This window comes from Cryptomeria japonica, chromosome 1 (assembly GCF_030272615.1).
Source record: "Cryptomeria japonica chromosome 1, Sugi_1.0, whole genome shotgun sequence".
Lineage (NCBI taxonomy): Eukaryota > Viridiplantae > Streptophyta > Pinopsida > Cupressales > Cupressaceae > Cryptomeria > Cryptomeria japonica.
In genome coordinates, this window is record NC_081405.1 from 565,338,526 (window position 1) to 565,357,962 (window position 19,437).

Genomic DNA, 19,437 nt, shown 5'->3' on the forward strand with positions numbered 1-19,437 from the left:
TCTTGCCTATTTATCCTTGTTATTTTTGTGAGCCTTGATAAGGTTGACCTTGGAGAGGGTTGTGTCCTGCTCAAGATTGTGGCTAGGATGGGTTTTCTCTTATTATTTACACATTTTGCTACACCCATGTTCAACTTCATTTGGTTTCATCTAATTGTTGCCCACCACCGCCCCCCCCCACCCAAATTTGTATTTATTTTCATGATTTGGTGGAGTTCTTTGAGGTTGCTAATTTCTTAGGAGCTATTTGTGTTGTTTGTTTTTTATTAGAGGTTATTAATATTTATATACCTACTCCTAAGTTGTGGTTCTACTTAGAGGTGGTTATTTTTTCCATTTCAAGTATCCATACCACTTCTTATCCTATTGAGGTGTGTTATACACAACAAAATACTAAGAGGGGGGGTGAATTAATATTTAAGTAAAATTAAAACCCTATAGTATAAATAGTTGTCCAAACCTTCCCTAAAATAGATTTGTGGTAATGAAGTAGAGCATTCATCATAATTACACAAGTTTATGCTAGATTAATGAGGAAAACCCAAAAAGGGAAAAACCATGGTGAGCAAGGTGCTTGGAGCTACTTTCCAAATCTAGTCTCACAAGTAAAATAATAGGATTACACTGTTTTATGGGTTACAACCTAAAGAAAGCTACAACTCCCTAAAATACTATTTTCTGGCAATAACGAAAGGAATTTCAATAGTCCCTATAAATCAAAACACTTTCAAAAGGAGGCTATAGCTTCCAAATGGTGTGAATGTTGATTAAATTCCTCTACAAAACCTCTACAAAATAATATTAGTTGCCTTTGTCTCACTACCTCCATCACACTTCCTTATCCATGTGAACGATGCTACCTTTAGCTCACTGCTTCTAGTATATTGAAATTATTTATTCACAGTTCTCCTTTTACTCCCCCCATTTAAAATTATTTTATCTTTCATTTGTATCATTTATAAGCACCGAAAACATTTTTCCTAGTCTACAAAGATGAAATGTGTAGACATGAAACATGCACCATATAAAAGTTTAACCCAAATAATATTTAGGAAAGGGAAATAGTTGCAGTTGAATCCAAGAGTAAACAAGACCAAAATCACTTTAGCACTCATTACTATCCAGGTCCATACATCAAAGTAATTATGTAGAAGTTCCAAGTTGACCTAGAAAACATCTATCCTTATATTTTCTCCAGACCATAAATAGTATTGGAGATAATAGGAAACAATATGTGGAGCACATACAATCATTATATGAAATCAAAAAATGCTTCAAAGTGCCCCCTTTTACACTATCAAACAAAATTGAGTTGGTGCAAGGTAGAAATTATAAAAACCTATTAGCACGTCCATAGAAAACACAGTCTTGAGATAAATTATTTAAATCCATACTTTTTGTTCACTTGAACCCCTTAAACATGTTTAAGGTAATATACAGTCAATGTGAACAAGTCACTTGACCCACAAGAACAAATATTGAAGTGTTGATAAACAATGCAAAATATTATTCTAACCTGTACTATTAGGAAAGAATACTAGCTTCATTCTACAAACTCTAAAACTTATACCAAGTAAATTTTATGACCTAAAATAAGAATCATGCAAAATTAACATCTTCCTCTATCTTGTTTCTAAATTGTGAAGATATAGCTTCAAAAGTGAAGGAACATGGTACACTCTTTAGAACTTATGTGACACCTTTCGTGATTTAATCTTAACAAAATTTCTTCAATTTTATCTTCAAACTTCTTGGTAGCTTTGAATTCTTCTTCTTACTTTACTTTTCAAAAATCATCTGGCTCAACAATCTCAAAGGTAGAGAGCAAGTCATAGTGTTGATCCAATGTGTATTTTTCTATATCATGACTTTCTTCCATGGTATACTTCTTAGCTTTGTAGCATTTTGGTAGTGTTAACATCACTTTCCTAGCCACTTGACTTTCTTCTAATTTTCCACCAATGGCCCTAATAACACTCACAATCTCATTTACCGAGTGTAGTTAGCTTTCAATGTTCTCATCATCAAACATCCTTAGGTTTTTAAATTTGTGATTTAGATTTGTCAACTTGGCTTTCTTTGTCTTCAAATCACCTTCATACACACTACTCAGCTTCTCCTGGATTTATTTAGAGGGCTTCAACCCCATAACTTTGAAATTTTTTGAATCACTTAAGAAACTAATAACTACAATTATAGCCTTTGCATTATTCTAATGTTCCCTAACCTCATCCAAAGTCTGAGGACCATTTGTTAGAGAGGTATACCGAGCATTGATAATATCTCATATTTCAATTGGTAGAGACTCCAAATGATATTTCATCCTTTCCTTTCAATAGGAGTAATTTATGCTGACAAACTTCATTGCATTGTAATTAACTTCATGCATCATTCCAAATCTTCCTCAAGTGGTGAAACTTCTCTAAGAGAAACCAAGATTTGGTACCAATCATTGAACATGCCACAAGACTAAGAGGGGTGTGAATCAGTCTAGGCCTTAAATTACCTTAGTTTTGATCTATAAAACTTCAAACCATAATTGAATAATTACTGAAATTATGAAAAATGAAATGACAAAAAACAATGAACTCGTGAACATTAGATTTATGTAGAAAACCAAAAATAAGGAAAAACCACAGTGAGAATCACACTCACAATATGAACAACTGATTACAATGTTTTAGGCTCAAGGTCAAGGATCTCACTGCACCTAATAGAACTTGTAAGACTAAGGTGCACAACCTTAGAATAATATGCAAAGGACTATAACAACTCCCAAAGGAACACACCTTCTTCCAGTAGGTATAGGGAATAGATTAATTGAAATGAACAAAGATCTCTTGATCATGAAATTTTCCTTGAACCACTATTTCAAGTGAGCAACATTATGGAAAACACATCTAACATCAATCACTATCTTGAAACACTATTACCATGAAATCTCTTTACAAACTAACTTTCACACCAAATTTTCTTCCATTCCATTGACATTTTCTTCACATAAATTCATGCACATTCCATACATCAACTCATAAAACTGCACATCTCTATATACAAGATCATTCATTAAAACCCTCAACTAGGCCGACTATAGATAGAATATACAATAATACATAAATTAGGTGACCTGAACCAAAATTTTCAAATTTGGTCCACTCCAAGAGATAAAGGGGACCCTAATACATCACAAAACATCCTTCTAAAATGATCACAATGATCTACACATGCTAACAAATCCTCAAACGTTGGCATGAAACAAAACATGTAGATAAATAATAAAGCACATTAACTGGTTGACCCAAAAGTATCCTCCAATGCAAAATATGCAATGTGGATCTACACACGCAATAGTGATACCCATATCAATATCCAAATTCAACCTCCAATGCATATCCAAACCAAAAAATCATGATCCAAATAAGATACACCACTTTGAAATCAATCGAAAATCAAACAAACTGATGGTACTAAACTTAGAAAAACATAACTTCACTTGCCGATCAAACTAGCACTAGAAAATTGAACTAGAACACTAGAAAACCAAATGAACATCTCCGCCAAGATGCAATACTTGAATCAAAGAACCACCAATCATTAAATCTAGTCTAGTTTTGATGGACATCTCATTGCAAAAATAAACAATGACTAATTCTACCATCCAAATAACAAAGGACCTATAAATTTGATAGTGCAACATGTTGGATATTGTTGCTGCTAGGATATGTTGTTTTCATTGATGTCAACATGTTCCTATGTTTTGGTGTTGTGAAGAGTTGCTTTGATGATCTGGTGATTGCATTGAGTTGAACTCATTGGTTTATCTATTTGCTATGCTGAATCAACTAGAGATATTTCATTCTTTATTGATTTAATGATGCTATGTGGTAAATGGATTGAGTTGTGGATTCTGGTGTGAGGATTGGTTTTCAGTGTTCAATGTTGCAGTGTTCTTACTAGTACATTTGGAGCAGCTTTCCGATGAGCGTTCATCAGAACTCAAACAACTAAACGTCAAAATTTGGACGTATTCGGTGAGAAAATCCTCATCGCTATTTTTTTGTCGTTGATTCCGACGATGGGATTCACGTTGAAATTACGATGACCCCACGTCGGAAATTTTTATGCACCCGCAACATGTTTTTTTAACGAGGAGATGTCAAAATTCTGACCTTATTGAATCTTTTATCGTTGTAACCTTTTTCGATGACCCTTTATCACCGTAACCTTTGCCAATGCATTTTACTATTACCGGTGTCTATCAGGATAAGTCTTATCGATAGCCTCATCAGCTATCGGCAAGACATGATTTCTCCATTGTCGCTAGTGTGTGTTCTGCTGATGGACCGTCTTCAAGGAGATGTCAGAATTTTGATGATTACGACGACGGACGAGGCTGCATCATGCAACATTTTTGACATCATAGGTATGGAAACATCGTCGGTTATCTTGTGGTGTTCATCAAAATTTTGACCTTCCCCAACATTTAAAAAGTAATAATCTCGATTGCTTTTGTCTTCATTGATGACCCTTTATCACTGTAACCTTTGCCGATACATTTTACTTTTTGTTAGTGTCCACCAGGATAAGTCTTACCGATAGCCTCATCGGCTATCGGTAAGACAAGATTTCTCCATTGCTACTAGTATGTGTTCTATCGATGGACTTAAATGGTGTATGATATCCTAATCACATGCTTCTACTTGTCAGTGTTACCATCGGGTTGATTTTTTCCGATTACAAGGGATTAATAACAATAGCATTAATATTAGTGAGCTTAAAAAGGATTAAGCACAGTAGGTACTTCATTATCAAGAAGATAAAGATGAAATAGCTACAAGAATGCATGAAAAGACTTATCATAAGGAATCATAATAGTAAATCCCAAAAATATCTTGCAGCCAGTACATAAAGTATTCATAATTATTCATACAGATGGTCATATTGTTGTTTAAAAATACTATCAAAGGAGGATATTATAAAGATAGAGACCTAGAACTCAATATGCAGTCATGTATAGCAGTGTAGGGTTAGGTATAGTCCTAGACCTTGTTTAAAGGGAAACATGTGATAGTGCACATGCCTAAGGAAAACTACAAAATAGTGATCAGCAAGACTATCAAGAACAATATTTCAGTCTTAGGCATACATAGCTCAAGGAGATAATTATTAACAAAGAAAGAACTTACAAAGATATATCTAGTCATAAAATATAACCATCTAAGTTGGAGACATGAGAATATTGTAGAACACAAAGTAGACAGTGCCATCATAAGGCGTACACTCCATTTCAAGGCTCCAAACTTAAGGGAAATACAAGAAGATTCCATCAATGCCAATTGTAGTTCATAAAAGCCTTGTGGAAAAGCAAATCAAAGATAAAGTGCAGTCATAGAGAGATAAGAAGGTCAAGTCTATCAAAGAAAAAACAAAACTCAAAGGCATTCAAAGATGTAATAGTCATAAGGCATGAATAGAGGCTCGGTAAAATGGTGATACAGTGTTGCAGACCAGTAATGAGGAGTGAAGAATAAGGATTGTGATAGAAATCAGGTTCTAAATAAAGAGGCATGTGACAGTAAGTTTGAGATTAGACAATGCAACATGGAGATAAGATCACCTTCTATGAGAAATGAAAGTGTAGTGATGATAGTATTTTTTAGTAGATAGGACTACCATAAACATGCACATGGAAATGACTAAAGGGTGGGATATTCAGTTAAGTGAACTTCAAGTTAGAATGCAATTTCTTAGTATCATTCATTAGTTCAGACATTAGTTTTTAGAGAAAATGTGGATTTCTAAGTTCATCATCAGTTTGAGGCCTGAAAAGATGGAGTTTTGAGGACAATTTCATCAGTTCTACATTAGTTAGAAGCCCCTCATAGGTCATACATGAGACAAGATGGCTTTTAGATAATTTAATAGCTAAGTTACTGATTCGGGTACGCATACAGATACAAAATTGGGTATAGATTCACAAAATTGGAAAAAAAAAATCCTTGGGTATGGGTACGAGTACATCCATACACACACACACACACACATATATATGACATAAAATCTACTCCAATGATATTAAAGCAACTGAGAGAAAATTTAATCTTGAATTTATTTAGTTTTTGATAGACTGAAATGAAATCAAGTAAACACTCATACAGTGAATTGCATAGATGCAGAAACTGATTTGATTAATGATGCTCAATTAGGTCTTGAAACCCTAAGAAAAAATATTGACGATACCAAATCTAGTCATCAAGATAGTAGGATGGAAAAAATTAGTAATAAATAATGCCACTATAACTATTGGAAGATCTCAGAGCTGATTACTAATCACTATGATAACTAGTTGACCAATAAGAAATCACTAATAGCAGTTTTAGATCCTTATGACATTATGAAGAAATCAACAAAAATAGAAATATCGATCAGATTGCACCAATGATGACAGGCTGTGTATTTATGACAATTGCAATTTGAATAGTAGTTTGGGTCAGATCACACCCCTTACAAAAGGTTGCAGCGTATATGAGATAGCAATTTAAATTGTACACTTTGCAGCCATCACTACTTTATTAATTTGCCCCAAAATTAGGCACAATAGATGATGAATAATCACTAAGGACCCAACCACCTAAGAAGGACCTTGAAGGAATCCAAGGGGAATCAGGCTTAGACTAGCACCCAAGCAGAATCAGAATCAGGATCCAAAGGTTTTAGTGAAGAATTAGTAACTTAGTTTAATAGTCAGTTTCCAGTAGTTCCACCTCCTTTTATGCATGCTCTTTCTTCAAATTCGACCCAAAATAAATCCAAATGAACAGTGAATGAACAAAATGAGGCAGTGTATCTATTCCAAAACAAAATGAACAAATGTTAAGGAATGAATAGAGAAAGTATGTCTATTCTAGAACAATAAAAAGTCACAAAACCAATGAGGCATGCATTCACTTGTAATGGGGAATTGTCTCATAGAAGCATGTTCACAACCTGCAACACTGAATATGTAACCTACAAACAAGATGCTTAGCATCAATAAGATTAACAGTGGACATTAATGAAATATTGAAAAGTGCATTACCTTATTGAGCTTCTCTTAGTTTCAAGAATAGTTTAATATTTTGTACTTAACAGAGCCAACCACGCGAAGGTGGAAGCTCATTTGGCCCCTCCCAAACTAAGCAAAATGATATCGCAAGTACGAAAGTCTTCTTAGAACCAGTTATAAAGAAATTGAAATGTTAGTTATGAAATGATGTTTCAGTATAATATACCAATTTGAAATACTTAAACGTAGAAAAATTACACAACAAACCAAAACCATTGAACATTCAACACAGTAACATCATGAACAAGCGCCATTGACAAATCACAAGAGTAACAACTATATTACAACAATGTCAAAGCACTTTGATAAGATCAAAGTAGTAATAAGGTCAGGAAGGTTCACAAAGATTTGAGGGATCCTATAGCCTCTCTGCATCACTAGGATTCTCTAGAGTTTGCAAACTAGGCCAAGCAGTAAGTCAAGAGTAGCAACATTTAAAGGAGCTTGAAGGTGACCAACTCCCATCCATCTGTGATTTGGCTCCTGTAAACCAACCATCAGCTGGGCAGCTTGAAGAAACTAAAAGAGGATATAGAAGCATAATTGGTCATAATGACTCTACGGAGAGGGAGACAATTACTTACAAAGGCTGGAGTAATTATTTTTCCAGGATGGGACTTGAGTGCCTCTTTTATTTTTGATAGTTTATTGCACTCTAATAATAAGGAATTCAAATTGGATATTTAGGGAGTTAATGACATTTTTATTGGGTCAAGGTTTGATCTAGATGTGGAAGAACTAATGTTATGGGCACTATATCCAAAAAACAGGAGACCAAAAATCATAGATATGGATAGGGCTTTTGGACACATGATGAAATTAAAGGTGGGAGATATTGATCCTATTGTCTCAGCAGATATAAGAGTAGATATTTCCAAATTCAATAGGGCATAGACGATTAGACTGGTAAGGGAAAGGAATCAGTACAAAGCTATGTATGAGGAGGCCATTAGAAGAAGTGGAAAGTTTGAACCCATATTGCTTTCTCTTGAAAATTCAAAATGGAACAAGAAATGTGAGGAATTGCAGCAGGAAAATCAAAGAATTCTCAAACATATGCAAAGTGTAAGAATTGATACTGCTTCTTTCTTATTGAATAAAAGATTTGAAAAGTTGCAGGGTCACTTGAAAGACTTTTGGGTTATGTTTTAGAAAAATGTGGACAATTCAGTAAAACATAACAAGATCAAAAATAGACTGGGGATCAAGCTGCATGAGAAGAATTTGGAGGGAGCAGATGCCAAAGAGATTGAGAAAATTGAAAGTCTACTTGCAAAGCATGATAAATTCGATGCAGAATTACAAAATGAATATGATGAGTGTAAAGATGTAATCCAACATGGTATTCTTATGTTAGTTGACCAGAAAGGTGAAATTAAGGATAAGGATAAATATATTGCTGAATGCTAGAGTCTCCTCAGTGTTTACCTTGATGTTGCCCAGACAGATGCAATAGAGTTAAAGGAAACTGATGCATAGATGGAGCGGTTTGTCACATTGGAGATTGTTGTTAGGGACGTGATTTATGATGTGGATACCTATAAGTCAAAAAACTATTTGGAGCATATTAAGAATTATGGCGAAGTGCTTGGCAATTAACTCTTGTTCTGAATGTTTCAAATTGTTGTCTTTTAAAGTCTTATATAATATGTTTGCTATGTTGGTAGTTGTGTTAGGGTTAGTTAGTTGGTTTTTTTTAGTTAAGATATTAGTTAGTGTAATTCTGAATGAAGGGGTATTCCCTTTCATTTTGAAACTGAATCATCTGTATATAAAGGATCTTTTGATGAAATGAGAGATAGATTTGGAGATGCAATTATATACAGTACTCTCGGTGTTTATTTTTTGAAAATGCCATACTAGTGAAAAGATATTGTGCTATATGTAATCAGTTCATTATCTTATGTTTATTTTAATACATAGATCAAGTGTTTTTCATCTCTGATGGTATTTATCTTTTTGATTATTTGATTAGTTCTCTGTGATAAATCTATTCATTTAGATTGTTTCAATGTGTTATCCTATGTTATTATAGTCTGGGTTAAGTTTTAGTTTGATTATCAGTTTGAAGGATTGGATGTCAAGCTTCATTTTGTCTTATTGGTCTTTCAGAGAAAAGTTAAATTCAGTAAGACTAACTGCAACATTATGTCTATGGTGAAGGCACTGGTCTACTATTGTTTGAAGATAATTTAATCAGGTGTTTTGAGAGCAATCTCAATTGAGAATTCTATAATGTCCCCACTTTGAAATGGATGAATTTACAATGCTAGTTCATGTTGGCCATTTGGTAGAATTGATTATGTATTGCATTAATGTTTTGTCATTGATGCCAATAGATGCTTTACCGACACCCTTATGGTCCCGGTAGGTTGAGTGGATTCTAGTTGTTTTGGACCCAGCATGATTCGGTAGGCTCTGGTATAGTTGGTGATGGAATTGGCTTGTTCATGATAATCATGCACATATTCAGTCACTTATTTTTGGTCTGGTGATCAGATGATATCCTTCTTGCTTAAAAGCTTAGTATCTAGTTTCGGTGAGGGTTTCACTGACAAAGCCTTTGATGAAGATCTTTGATGAATTGCATAAGTGGTGTTGGTGCATCTTCTAGTGGAGTTTCAGAATGTTGTTGGTGATCATGTTCGAGACTTGGCGGATGGAGATCATTACTGTAGCGTGTGGACCGATAGCGGGTCCCAAATGATCTAGGTTATGGATCAGCTTTAATGTAATGTGTGAATTGGACCTCTCGATGTGTTTCCATGATGTCTTATGTGTTGGATATTATTTGTTTGGTTTAAGGCCGACATGGTTTATAATTATATAATTGGTTTATTATCGAGTGGTTGACCAAATTGTTTATGGTTGAGGGTTTGTACATATAGATGTATGATCTCATTGTAGATCATCATGGTTATGTTAGAGGTCATGGTCAAGGAATGTAATGAGTGAATAATGTAATATCATTCAGGTAGAGGATTTGGTTGATCATTGGAGATCTAATTGGGTTTATGTAAGGGGATTTAGTCCTCTAGTATTGAGCTTAACCAGAGCTGTACTCAGGCATAGGAGATGTTATCTGCTACAGTTCAACACTTCTCCAGATTGTAGTATGGATTTATATGTAGTAAGTGAGGCTCCTTTTGTGATGAGTAGTGTGCTCTAGGTTATTGGACTTCTTGCAAGTGCAGGCCCTTCAATTGTAATTCACATACTTATTGCAAAAGTATTATCTGATTGTGGGTAGGCTTCCCACCGTGGTTTTTCCCTTTACTAGGTTTTCCATGTATAAATCTTGGTGTCATCTGGATGGTTTTTATTCTATGATTATTTTTTATGCTTAATTAGTTTAAATCCTATTCCTGTATTAATTTTTAGGGTTCGAGTATTAAATTTTTAAATTGCTAATAGTTCCAGTAATCTGGGACAAGATATTCAACCCCCCCCCCTGTCCAAATATTGGTATTATAGCCTTGGTCCTGTTTGCAGAGGATTTGATCGATCATTGGAGATCGAATTGGGTTTATGTAAGAGGATTCAGTCCTCCAGTATTGAGCTTAACCGAAACTGTACTCAAGCATAGGAGATGCTATCTTTTGCAGTTCAACACTTGTCTGGATTGTAGTCTGGATTTCTATGTAGTCAGTGAGGCTCCTTTTGTGATGAGCAGTGCGCTCTAGGTTGTTGGCCTTCCTACAAGTGCAGGCCCCTTATTTATAATTCACATACTTACTCGAGAAGTATTATTTGACTGTGGGTAGGTTTCCCACCGTGGTTTTTCCCTTTATCGGGTTTTCCACATATAAATCTTGGTGTCATGTGGATGGTTTTTTTATTATTGTTTATGTTGTATTGGTTTAACTACTATTTCGGTATTAATGTTTTGGGTTCCAGTATTAAAGTTTTAAATTGCTAATAGTTTTGGTAATCTGTGACAGTTGATTCACCCCCCTCCCTCTCAGTTGTCTTTCGGTTATTTGAACTGTCTAACAATTGGTATTTGAGCTTTGGTCCTCTCTCTAGAAATCTTAACCGCTTGAGGAAGATCCTATGGCAACTAATAGTTCAAGTTCATCCAGTTCTTCTGGAGCTATCTAGCGGAGGGATATTCTGAGGCTTTATTTGAATAAAATTACATACTATTGAAGATTTGGATGGAGACTCATCTTAGATGTCTTGGCAAGGACATTTGGGAGATCACACAGAATGGTGTCATACCTTATAATCTAGGATCTGGCAATCCTTGTTCAACAAACCTAGACAAGGAGCTTGAGAATGATTGTAGAGAAAGAGAAGCCCTCTTGTGTGCACTTTCTGATTAGCAAATAATGGGATTAATCGACAAATCATCTGGAAAGGTTATATGGGATAAGTTGGAGACTCTTAATGAAGGTGACCCTACAGTGAAGATTACTAAACTTCATGGTTGTTGGGTGAGATATGAAAACCTGAAGATGGAAGAAGATGAAAGGATTACTACATTCATGGAAAGGGTAAATGATATTGTTATGGGAGTTCAATGTTGTGTGGAACTCTGAGCGAAGATGAAATTATTTCTAGAGTTCTGAGAGTCCTACCACCGGCTTACAAAATGAAAGTTACTGCTATTAATGAGTTGAGAAAAATGGCTAATACATCTGTCAACAAAGATACTTTGGTTGGGAAACTATCTGCTTTTGAGCTTGAAGAATTTGGACCTTCTAGAGCTGTGAAGTCTGAACATGCTTTTCATGCATCTACATCTACAACCGGTAAGCAAGATTGGAAAGCTTTATATGCAAAGGAATTAGAAGATATGAAGAGAGAAGATGATGAGTTTGAGCAACTTGAAGCATTATTTTCTAGAACAGTACCTAAAGGACCGGTAGGAAGTAAGTATGAAGGAAAATCATCTTTTAAATGTTTTGCATGTAATAAGATTGGTCATTTTGCATCTAGATGTCCTAAAAGGAATTCAAGATTTGAAGAAAGAGCTAGAAGATCATTTAAGCCTAACTCTGGATATCAGAACAAGTACAAGTACAAGAAAAATAGAGACAAATCATGCTACATAGTATATGAGGAAGGCATTGCTGATTCTGATGATGAGCCAACAGAAGACTCTACTAGTGGTTCCAACAATGGGAAGGAATGGGTGTTCCTGGCTATCAAGGAAGATGTTCTGGCACTGGAAGAGAATGTACCTAAAGAGAAGGCACTTGCTACTAAAATTGAAGACAAGGATGAATGGCTAATTGATAATGGTTGTTCACATCATATGACTAGAGATAAAGGGAATTTTCTATCTTTGCAAGAATTTGATGGCCGTCTAGTTAGATTTGGAGATGACAAAGCATGTATGATCAAAGGAAAAGAAACTATATCATTGGATGGTAAGAAATATACTAAAAATATTTATTATGTTGAAGGTTTAAGGCATAATCTTTTGAGTGTAGGATAGTTGGTAGATAAGGGATTTCAATTACAGTTCAAGGATGGAAAATGTAAAATCATTAACAGATCTGGTTTTGAGATTGCAACTAGTACACAAACAAAAGGTAACATATTTCATTTGAATTCCAGTGAGTAGGCATGTTTGATTACATCGATTGATGAGAGTTGGCTATGGCATAAAAGGTTATTTCATGTGATTTTGATTACATTATAAAGATCAGCTCAACTAAGGCAGTTAGGGATATACCTAAGATTATGAAGCCCTATAATTTGGTATGTCAAGAATGTCAAATGGGTAAAAAGGTCAGAACTTTTTTTAGGAGTATACAAGATAAATCAAATGATGTTCTTGATCTTATTCACACTGATTTGTGTGATCCTGCTAGAGTTAAAAAATTTCAAGGTGATAGATATTTCATGCTAATCATTGATGATTATTCTAGAATTATGTGGGTTACTTTTCTAAAACAAAACTCTAAGGCATTTGAAAAGTTTAAAATATTTAAGGCTAAAGTGGAAACTGAGACAAGATTGAATATTAAATGTTTGAGGTCAAATCATGGTGGATAATTTACATCCGGTGAGTTTAATAACTTTTGTGAGAAGCATGGTATAAGAAGACAATTTTCTGCTCCCCGGACACCTCAGTAGAATGGACTTGTGGAAAGGAAGAACACAACTATCTTGGAAGCTGATAGAACAATGATGATGGAAGCTATTCTACCTCATATCTACTGGAGAGAAGCAGTGAGCACAACAGTTTATACATTCAACAGAGTACATATCAAAGGAGAAACCAGTAAGACACCTTATGAATTATGGTTTGGCAATACACCTACAGTTAAGTATTTTGGAATTTTTGGTAGTAAATGTTATATCAGGAGAGATGATATCATTGGGAAATTTTATCCTATATGTGATGAAGGAATATTTCTTGGTTATTCTAATGAAAGCAAAGCATATAGATATTATAATAAGAGATTGCAGAGAATTGTGGAGAGTGCTAATGTTGAGTTGAATAGAAGTCAAATCAGAGTTTATGAGAAGGAACCGACAGTGGAAATGATTATATATGAACAGGTAGCACCCTTACTAGAATAAAGTGTTGAACCAGTTATTCCGGTAGTGTCAAAGAATTTTGCAGTAACTAAAGAACGCAGAAGAGGAACAAAAATTCAGAAGACTCCTAGGTATGTGAGATTGAATCATTTAGAAGATTAGATCATCGGGGATAAGAGCAATGGAGTGATGACAAGAAGAAGACTGGCAACTAATGAGGTATGTTTAATTTCACAAGGTTGAACCGGTATCAGTAATTGAGGCATGTAAAGATGAATATTGGTTCAAATCTATGGAAGAAGAATTAGATCAAATTGAGAAAAACAACACATGGACCTTGGTTCACCGACCTATAAATAAAAATGTTATTGGAACTAAATGGGTTTTTAGGAAAAAATAGAGTGAGGATGGTTAAGTTATAAGGAATAAGGATAGATTGGTTTGTAAAGGATATTCTCAGAAGGAAGGAATTAATTATGGAGAGAATTTTGCACCTATAGCTAGCATTGAAGCTGTAAGATTATTTCTTGCCCATGCTGCTTATAAAAACTACAAGGTTTATCAGATGGATTCTAAATGTGCATTTTTGAATGGGGATCTTGATGATGAAGTTTATATTGAGCAACCTGATAGTATTTCACTATCAGATGATACAAATATGGTTTGCAGGTTAAGGAAAGCTTTATATGGATTGAAACAAGCACCTAGAGCTTGGTATGCAAGGTTTGATAAATATCTTTTGAATCTTGATTTTACTAAGAGTAGTGCTGATAGTAATTTATATTATAAGATCATTGATGATGATATACTAATTATTGAGGTATTTGTTGATGACATTATTTTTGGAGGTGAAGATAAGTTATGCATATAGAGTTTTATAAGAATATGGAGAAAGAATTTGAGATGTCTATGATTGGTGAGATGAATTTTTTCTTAGGTTTATAGATTACTCAGACTGACAAAGGTATTTTCATCTGTCAAACTAAATATGCTAAGGAATTGTTGAAGAAATCTAGTATGGGAGATTCTAAACCGGTAAGTACTCCTATGGTTACAAGTGAGAAATTGACAAGAAAAGATGTCTCTACACCAGTAAATCCTACAAGATACAAATCTATGATTGGAGGTCTCCTTTATTTGACTCAGACTAGGCCTAACACTATGAATGTGGTTTATATTGTTTCAATATTTTAGAGTGATCCTAGAGAAAATCATGAGATTGTAGTGAAAATGATTTTTAGATACTTGCAAGGTACATCAAAATATGGTTTGTGGTACCCTAAGGATGATAACTTTACATTATGTGCATATACAGATGCTGATTAGGTTGGAGATATTGATGACCGAAAAAGCACTTCCGATGGAGCTTTCTTTCTTGGAAAGAAATTGGTTTCATGGATCAGCAAGAAACATCCATGTACTTCTTTATCTACTGCTAAAACTGAGTATGTTGTTGTTGCTACTAACTGTACACAAGTTTTATGGACGAAGCAAATGTTGAAGGATATAAAGGTGGATTTCTATACACCGGTAGTTATTCACTGTGATAACTCTACTGCTATTGATATATCAAAGAATCTGGTATTTCATTCTAAAAAAAAGGACATATCTATCAAGTATAACTTTTTGAAGGAAAAGGTGGAACCAAATGAAGTTAGACTGGTTTATGTGAACACTAAAGAGAAGATTGCAGATATTTTCACTAAATCTTTGCCTAAGGAATCATTTGAGTACCCGAGAGATAGATTGGGAGTTTTTGCCCCTCTGGTAGAGACCTGATTGATGTGGTTTGGCATCAGTCCAACATGCATTATCAGAGATACTATTCATTCTAGCGCTAATATGGGGTGCTACTGCTCAGGAGGGGTAGTCAGCTTTGTGATTCAGTGGTTTATGTTTATTCTTTAATATTTTTGTCATATTTCTGGCATTGATGTCAAAAGGAGAGAGATATTGATGTGAAAAAGACAAAGAAAGAAAAATAAAAAGTCAAAGGGGGAGATATATGAATAAGAAAAGTAAAGGGGAGAGATATTGACATTTAGAGATGTATATGGGAGATTTTTGGTTTTCTTCCATTGGGGGAGACTTGTTTGGCATTTCTTGGTACTTAGATGTTTTTCACATCTAGTGTTGCAATCAATGCCAAAGGGGGGTATTGTTGGCCATTTAGTGGAATTGACTATGTATTGCATTGATTATTTGTCATTGATGCCAACACTAGTTGTTTGGATGCTTTACCGACACCCTTCTAGTCCTGGTAGGTTGAGTGGATTCTAGTTGTTTTAGATCTGACATGATCTGGTAGTCTCCGGTATAGTTTTTGGTTGAGTGGATTCGGTCAGTTGTTTTTGGTCTGGTGATCGGATGCTATCCTCCTTGCTTAGAAGCTTAGTTTCTAGTTCCAGAAAGGGTTTCACCGATAGAGGTTTTGATGAAGATTTTTGAATGAATTGCATAAGTGGTGTTGGTGCTTCTTCTAGTGGATTTTTAGGATGTTGTTGGTGATCATGTTCAAGACTTGGCAGATGGAGATCATTTCTATAGCGTGTGGACCTATACTGGGTCCCGATTGATCTAGGTTATGGACTAGCTTTAATGTAATGTGTGAATTGGACCTCTCAATGTGTTTCCAGGATGTATTATATGTTGGATATTATTTATTTTGTATAAGGCTGACATGGTTTGTAAATATGTAATTGGTTTATTATCTGGTGGCCGACCTAATTGTTTATGGTCGACAGTTTGTATATATAGATGTAAGATCTCATTGTATATCATCATGGTTATGTTAGAGCTCATGGTCAAGGAATGTAATGTGAGAATAATGTAATATCATCTAGGGAGAGGATTTGGTCAATCATTGGAGATCGAATTGGGTTTATGTAAGAGGATTCAGTCCTTCGGTATTGAGCTTAACCAGGACTATACTTAGGAATAGGAGATGTTATCTTTTGCAGTTCAACACTTCTCTGGATTGTAGTCTGGATTTCTATGTAGTCAGTGAGGTTCCTTTTGTGATGAGCAGTGCACTCTAGGTTGTTGGCCTTCCTGTAAGTGCAGGCCCTTCAATTGTAGTTTACATGCTAACTACAAAAGTATTATCTGACTATGGGTAGGTTTACCATTGTGGTTTTTCCCTTTAACGGGTTTTCCACATATAAATCTTGGTGTCATGTGGATGGTTTTTATTTTGTGATTATTGTTTATTCTTAATTGGTTCAACTGCTATTCTGGTATTAATGTTTTGGGTTCTGGTATTAAATTTTTAAATTTTTAATAGTTCTGGTAATTCGTGACAACTGATTTAGCTTCCCCCCCTCTCAGTTGTCTTTTAGTTTTTTGAACTGTCTAATAGTTCCCACTTTTTGGTACATCCTGTTTTCTGCTGAAATCATACATTTTCAAGAGAATATAATGATTTAAGCTTTAAGAGGTCCCATTTGAAGTAATTAATTGAAGAGATTTATATCCAAGGCTCTTCGATCAATTTTTTTGGGGATTGAACCTCTCTACTTATAAATCATACATGCAATGGAGTCTCCTTTGCATCTATCAAATGTTGATAAAAAACCAATTTTAAATTAGCTTTTGGGGGGTCAAATGAAATCATTTAGAAGTTTTATTTTTTTAAGTATTTTGTCCTTATTATAAGCTTTCCAAATAGTATAATTTCTAATATATTTAATTTCATCAATATATTTTTATTTTATTTCTTATGAATCTAAGTTTTTCATCGAACATGAACTTCTTTGTTCGATGCATTGGGAAAAATAGTAAACTAATTCAAAAAAATTGTAAAAAATATCTATGCCCTAGGTATTGATGTCTTTTTTCTAACCAAAAAGTAAAAAAACTAATTTAGATATATATAGAACAAGTCGTGTTCAAACGTACACCTATATCTAAATTATAATTAGTCCAACTTCAATACTTAAGAAAATGAAAAATATACAACATATCACTATCAAACCAATTGCATGCCCTTGTTATTGATGCTACAAACCAAAATTCAAAATAATTAAGTTTTTATCATTTAGAGGAAAAAAGTTATGTGTTTCGGGATGCATATCACTCTTAAAAAACGTTGTTTGCTGTAGAAATCTACTTTTTGAGGGAGATGGAAAAATCAATAAAATTTTATTTAAAAAAAACTAGAAAAAATATATTTAGAATCTAAAAACAAGATGTTACAAATCAATAGTCTACATCATGTTCAAATTCTTAACAATTTAAAAGTTATATGTGTCGGAAAGTGAAGGTTTTTTTCAAAATGTTCATCTAAGTGTCAAAGTTGGTCAAAAAGTGGAAACTAGTATTGTGAGTTCACCCAAATAGGATTCAATAATATATAATAATAATAAAATTAAAATATAAAAGATTAAAAAAATAACATTTAAATAAAAATATAAATTAAATATAATTAAAATTTAATATTAAGTTAATGAATGATCAAAAGACATAAAATGAAAAGGTGTGACTCCCTCAAACATGAGATATAAAAGGGAGAAGAGACCCTCATTTGAAAGGGGCATAATTGGGAAATGAGAGGTGCAGATCTTATTTAAATAAGAAGTGCAGATCTGATTGTGAAAGGTTGTGTCCCTTTCAAAGGGCAGAAAGAATGAAGAGGTGTACTCTTTCAAAGGGTGCTAATGGTGAAAGGGTGTGTCTCTTGCCAAAAGGCATAAATGAATAGTATTTGATAGTAATATTAATATAGAACATGGAGGAAACTATAGGCAATTGCAATTTGGTCCGTGCACATGATAATTACATCCAAGCTTCCGCCCTTTTTCTGGTATGTATTTATGTTTAGCACTTGCATATACTACAACCCTCGTATTAATCTATGTATATTATTGGTTCAATACTTCTACAATAATAAGTTATTACAATTATAATAATAATAAACTTTATATATACATATATATTAGAACAATCATTGATATTCAGTGGTCAATATCACTTGAAGATAAAACTGGAAATAATCTAAAAAATTACAAATTCTCTGAAATTGTAAGTGTTGACAAATAAACTAGAATTTAATAACCATTCTAATTGTTGGTAATAGTTTAGATAACTGGTGATATTTTGAGCATTGGTAACAAAGTAAATAACTGGTAATAATTTGAGTATTGATAATAACTTCAACAATTGATAATAATTCAAACAACTAATAATAAATCTGAATGTTGGTTATGATTCAAATATAGATAATCTGAATAAACTAAATCAATTCATGTGGAGTAGGGAGAACTACTAAAGGGAACCCTACATGGTAATATGGGTAGGGAGAACTGCTAAAGGGCACCCTATAGGATCATTAAGTGGGGAGAACTGTTGAAGGGAACCCTACCTGATAAAAGGGTAGGGAGAACTACTATAGTGCACCCTATAGGATCACTAAGTCAGGAGAATCACTGAAGGAAACCCTACCTGATAAACGGGCAGGGAGAACTAATATATAGGGCACCCTACAAGATCATTGGGTAGGGATAAATGCAATAAGGCATCCTACATGACAATATTGGGTAGGGAGAAGTGTTGTGTAAGGCACCCTACATGGTTATATTGGATAAGGGGAAATGCTCAATCAAGACACCCCACCAAATCCTGTCTTTATAAATTTTGGTGGTTTATTAAGGGTTAGAGGGACCAGGCAAGTAGCTTCTAGGAACCATGTTATGGATCCATTGGATGATACTAGAATTCATCCAGTCATATGAACTAGCTAAGAAAATGGCTTAGGATGTATACTATGAAGATGTAGGATATGATATAGATGATATGAATGAGGAAGCACAAGAAATGGCAGTTCAACATGTCAAAAAATA